At 53.9% G+C, this 6,017-nt stretch overlaps 1 protein-coding gene across 1 annotated transcript in view; it reads left to right on the top strand.

Annotated features, from left to right (window-relative positions):
• The window catches only part of LOC125740030 (stonustoxin subunit beta-like), a 46,486-nt gene that overhangs the window by 1,742 nt on the left and 38,727 nt on the right, over nt 1–6,017 (top strand). The gene's annotated exons all lie outside the window — the stretch shown is intronic.

Below are 6,017 nucleotides of genomic sequence, written 5' to 3'. Positions count from 1 at the left end.
ACGCTTTGGCCAGCAGGGGGCGGCAGACGGCAGACAGTTTATTAACTCAAAACCTGCAGCGGTCCTGAGGTAACTCAGTAAAGATAATGATATAATCTAATTAATCATATATTAACTAAGTAAACGTAAATAACATAAAATCTTAATAAGGCACGTTAGTACAACAACAGAAAGGCACCTGATCATCAGTGAAGTAGTGTAGGTGATTACCAATTACCAGAAAAAACACATAAGTCTTGTTTCATTAGGAATCCTGAGATATATACAGTACTGTGCAAAAGTCTTAGGCAGTCATAGGAAATGTTTAAAACTATTTATCTGGGTAGTAAATGTATATTTTCTCAGTATGAAAAAGAAAATTTAATATTAGAATGTGCAAATTATGAGTAAAACAAAAAAACTAAAAGGAATTTCTTATGTTCTCCAAAAAGTTACTGATATCTTGTTGGATGGTTAGATGAACACCAATATGGTTCCTAAACCTCTCCTCAGGTTCACCTCGGCCATTTCATGTATTTGTTAAATTTCACCACCAGCTCACTTAATTAATTAATGAAACTAGTTTTAAAAAGTCACTGAGGCATTGATTAGCTATATGAGGTGAGCTAGTGGTCATGTCAAAAAATACATGAGTATATTGAAAATACTGCCAGTACTGGGATGACTTTAGGAGTGATTTTGAAATGGTTAAGGGCAAACAGTTTGACAGACATAATATCATAGGTTTAAATCAACATGGAGATCATTTTGCACAGTACTGTGTATATATATATTGTCACGCTCGGCGTCTGCGGGTGAGGCGCACGGACAGGGCGAGCGGGCAGGAAGCAGGCGAGCAGGCAGAATCAGGGCAAACGGGGGTTTATTAGACAGACGAGGACTTGGGAACATGTAACGCCAACTAACATCAATGACAGACACGGGTTAGTACAAATCAGGAACTTAAATACATGAAACAAGGCAGCAGGAAACAAGACACGACTGGGCACGATCAGGAAATCACACGTGGGTAATTACGGGGCGTGGCACACACGAGGAGCGGACGGAGCGGGCGTCACAGAACCCCCCCCCAAAGGCGCGCTACACCGGGCGCGCCCAGGAAGGGGGCGACGGACGGGACGAGGCAGAACAGGACCTGAAAGACAAGAGCAAAAAAAATCAATGGGGAACAGGGAACAAGACAGACAGGCAAAACTGACACAGAGGCAGAAGCCAAGACAGGACACTACACAGGACAGGAAAAGCAGACAGACAGACCAGGAAGGGAGAAACAGAGGGAACAGGCGGAACAAAAGGAGTGGGAGTGACGGGAGGGAACGACGGGAAACCAGGAACAGAGCGGGGCAGAACAAAGGCAGGAGGAGGAACAAAGACAGGCGGGACAGAGACAGGAAAGAAGGGAGAGAAGGAGGAGGAAGGAAGGGGAGCCCGAGGGAGCCCCAGCGGGCGACGGGAGGCAGCCGGAGGGGCCGCAGGCGGCCGGGAGGCCGGAGCCGGAGGGGACCTCGGAGGGGCCGAGGAGGCAGGGCGAGGGACCTGCGGAGGGGCCAGGGAGGGAGCAGGAGGGAGCACCGGGGAAGGGGACGAGGGAGCAGGAGGGGCCCACGGCGAAGGCCCGGAGGAGGGGGGAGCCGCAGCAGGCGGCGACGTCCGGTGGAGGGCCGGAGGTAGGGGCCCCGCAGGCAACCGAGGAGCCGCCGTCGGGGAGCCCGCAGGCGGCCGACCAGGCACCGGAGGGGGGAGCGAGGCGGGGCGACGAGGTACTGGAGGGGAACCCGCAGGCGACAGCCGACCCGGAGGGCCAGGACCCGCAGGCGCCAACCGAGCCAGAGCGCAGGCGAGGGAGGGCGAGCCAGGGGGCAGGGCGGGAGGGACCCCAGTCCGACGTCTGTGCCCCCTCCCCCTGCGGGACACAGACATACCGACCCCCGGTCGGGGTCGATGTCGCCGGGGTGAGGGTGAAGGAGTCACTAGTGCGGTCCCCGAGGGGTCCCATTCAAGCTCCTCCACCTCTGAAGAGGGAGGAGCCACGATGGAGTCCTCTGGGACCACCTCAGGGACTAGGGCGACAGGACTTGGAGCTGCTGCAGGCGGAGGGGGCGCCTCTGGAGCTGCTGCAGGCGGAGGGGGCGCCTCGACAGGAACAGGAGCGCGGTCAGGAACAGGAGCGCGGTCAGGAACAGGAGCGCGGTCAGGAACAGGAGCGCGGTCAGGAACAGGAGCTGGCTGCAGAGGGGGCGCCTGCCCGGGAGCTGCAGCAGGCGGCTGCAGAGGGGGCGCCTGCCCGGGAGCTGCAGCAGGCGGCTGCAGAGGGGGCGCCTCTGCAGGAACAGGAGCGCGGTCAGGAACAGGAGCACGGTCAGGAACAGGAGCACGGTCAGGAACAGGAGCTGGCTGCAGTGGGGGCGCCTGCCCGGGAGCTGCAGCAGGCGGCTGCAGAGGGGGCGCCTGCCCGGGAGCTGCAGCAGGCGGCTGCAGAGGGGGCGCCTGCCCGGGAGCTGCAGCAGGCGGCTGCAGAGGGGGCGCCTGCCCGGGAGCTGCAGCAGGCGGCTGCAGTGGGGGCGCAGGGACTGCTCTCCGGAGAGAGATCAGCCTCCGGAGATCCTTGGCCAACCTCTCAAGGTCACTCAGAGGCGAGGTAGGGGAGAACGCGGCGAAAGCCTGCCCCAGGTGCACGGCAAGTTGTTCCCCCTCCGGGAAGCCCCGTGTGGCAGGTTCCTCCATCATCCTCCAGTACAGCCCCTGGAGGGCAAAGAACCGATTGGCGATGGCCAGGGGCTCACTCGGGACCTCCAGCTGGGGCGCAGCGCATGGGGGAGGCAGCGGCGAAGGAGGCGACTTGGGCTGGGGGGCTGTAGCAGGCAGAGCGGTTGCCTGCTCGGCCTGAGCAGGGGCTGCAGGCACAGGGGTTGCCTGCTCGGCCTGAGCAGGGGCTGCAGGCACAGGGGTTGCCTGCTCGGCCTGAGCAGGGGCTGCAGGCACAGGGGTTGCCTGCTCGGCCTGAGCAGGGGCTGCAGGCACAGGGGTTGCCTGCTCGGCCTGAGCAGGGGCTGCAGGCAAGTGCTGTGGGGAAGCTCGCCCGGGAACTGCAGACCGTCGTCGTGGGGGCGCTCGCCCGGGAACTGCAAGGGACTGCAACGGGGGTGCCTCAGGAGCGGCTGCAGCAGGCGAAGACGGGAGCGGCTGCGCGAGCGGCGTAGGCGGCCGCGCGAGCGGCGTAGGCGGCCGCGTGGGAGCAAAGTCCGAGGGCGGCGGCTGCGTGGGCGGTAAGAGCAGAGGGAGCTCCTCAGGCTCACCAGCTGGGAAGGAGGCGGGGACGAGAGCGCACGCCCCTAGGACGATCGTCCGGGCGACCGTCTGCTTCTTCCTCCTTCTCCGCGTCACCGTCAGGGGGGTAGGCTGCGCACTGTCCGAGAAAGCGGACGGCGGGAGGATGGTCCCCGGTTCGTGTGGCGCAACCCACCGCTCTTTACGGAGCTCGGCCACCCGCTGGAAGTTATCGCGCACCTCCTCCGCGAGGTGCGCGTCCCTTTCCAGGGACAGCCGGTCCAGGATGTCCCAGCTCCGGCTGATGAGATCCCAGGCCGGGGGATCTTCCCGGATGCCGGGCTGGGCGATCCAAAATAGCAGCTGATCGACGTAACTGCGGTAGTCCTCCACAGTTACGGAAGCTGCTTGTTTGTGGTCTGTCATTCTGTCACGCTCGGCGTCTGCGGGTGAGGCGCACGGACAGGGCGAGCGGGCAGGAAGCAGGCGAGCAGGCAGAATCAGGGCAAACGGGGGTTTATTAGACAGACGAGGACTTGGGAACATGGCACACCGACTAACATCAATGACAGCCACGGGTTAGTACAAATCAGGAACTTAAATACATGAAACAAGGCAGCAGGAAACAAGACACGACTGGGCACGATCAGGAAATCACACGTGGGTAATTAGGGGGCGTGGCACACACGAGGAGCGGACGGAGCGGGCGTCACATATATATATATGTATATATATATATATATATATATATATATATATATATATATATATATATATATATATTAGTTCTTTTTTTATTCTACAGAGTTTAGGAATAAGATTCTCAGCCACAATATAACCCACAATACACTCACAGTGGCACTGCAGTAATACAGATATACCCCTGAACACAATGGGATGGTGGATTCTTACTCCCTCTAGTGACGAGTTCCACATTCTGTGCTGCTGCCTCTGCTGGCCGCGTGTTTGTTTCTCTCCCCCCTGTCTAATTTAGACGTGGTGTACTTGTTTCCCTGGGGGTGGGTGTATAAGGTGGGTCCCCGGCTAAGGGGGGAGGAATCGATCCTGTGGCAGCCACCACGCCGGCTTCGGCTCTGCATCAGTGTTTCATTCTCCTTTTCTGTTCTGTTCTCTCCTGTTTGTGCTCTTTGTTAATAAATCACCCCTGACAATCCAACCATCCCGGGTCTGAATCCGTTTATGCTGCGTCTGACAGCAGCCGGAACAAAACACTTACAGAGACTGAAATGCATGAGGGTTTACAGCCTATATGCACAAGCATTTCTCTCACACTTACAGATGGTGACACACATGCAAACAGGGAAATTTATCCCTCTGGTGACACAAACACAAACATTTTTGTCTCCCAAAGCATACAAATTATCACAGTTGTGTCCAGTTACTGTGACACACGTGTGACACGCATGTAAACTGTCCTTTCATAGTCACAGGACTGACTATCACTGTCATTCCTCTGGGCAAACCCCTAATCCTAACTAAGGTAACCGTATCTTTTATCCAGCTCTAACCTGAACCATAAGTAACCAAACAAAATATAAGACTTTTGGCTAAATTCATTGTTTGATTGCATTCATAGATTTTTGTAAAATTGAAGGTTATTTTGTGGAGAGCTGAAAAATGTTCCCACACGCTAAAAAGTAACCAGTTTTGACACATTGTTGGGATGTTTGTTCCTCACAAATGCGGTAAATACAAACCCCTACACACACACATTCACATACACACTCTGAAACTCCACATATATCATTCCATTCACCCTATTCATGTATACTATCGCAGTGGCCGGCGTCCAGGCAGGATGTTCACCAGACTGAGGAAATCCCTAATTTCCATTTTAAAACTAAAGGCAAGTAAACTGCTGATTCTATTTCCACCTGCACTCCTCGGTATTCTAACATTTTTGGTGCAAAACTGATATCTTTCTTTTTTCTACATGTCTCCACCAGGCTGTTGTAAGATCATCCCTGGGTGCATCAAACTTGTGGACCACTGCCTGCAAGGGAGCGGAAATTGACTGGAACCCTGTCATAAGCAAAGTTTGAGCCTCATAAATTTGTTTAGAATCAATGTTTCTAATTAAATAGTTTAATTTCTGTATTTTACTTGTATACCATGTACATAAAGCACAATGAGCGCTTAAAATTTCAATTCACAGGGTAAAACGTCAAATAAAGTGTTTTAACAGAATATTTCATGTAATTTCAAGGTCACAGCAGAGTTGCCCTGCAGCCTCATCGGCAAAGAGCAGGAAACTGATGATGTTTCAATGATCCGTGTGTTGGCCAGTGAAACTGACAATGTACTGTATATTGGGAAATTTTTTAATTTATTATAAACACAGTACTGTATATTAATCTGCAAAACAGTCTGAAACTTAACTGAGATACAGAGGTTATACACTGATCAGCCATAACATCATAATAGGTGAAGTGAATAACATTGATCATTTGGTTACAGTGCAATCTGGCTGTGGGGGGGTTATATTAGGCAGGAGGTGAACGCTTTGTCCTTGAAGCTGATGTGTTGGAAGCAGAAACAATGTGCAAGTTTAAGGATGGGAGTGACTTTGACATGGGCCATTTTGTGATGGCTAGAGAGCTGGATCATAGCGTCTCCAAACCCCCAGCTCTTGTGAGATGGTCCTGCAGTGGTCAGCAGGTTCATGGTGGGGCCCAGGCTCACTTTTGTGCCAAAATAGCCTTGACTCGTCAGGGCGTGGATTCCGCTAG

The sequence above is a fragment of the Brienomyrus brachyistius genome, chromosome 4 (genome assembly GCF_023856365.1).
Source record: "Brienomyrus brachyistius isolate T26 chromosome 4, BBRACH_0.4, whole genome shotgun sequence".
Taxonomy (NCBI): domain Eukaryota; kingdom Metazoa; phylum Chordata; class Actinopteri; order Osteoglossiformes; family Mormyridae; genus Brienomyrus; species Brienomyrus brachyistius.
The sequence above is the reverse complement of the archived record's forward strand: the minus strand, read 5'-3'. Positions and strand labels throughout refer to the sequence as shown.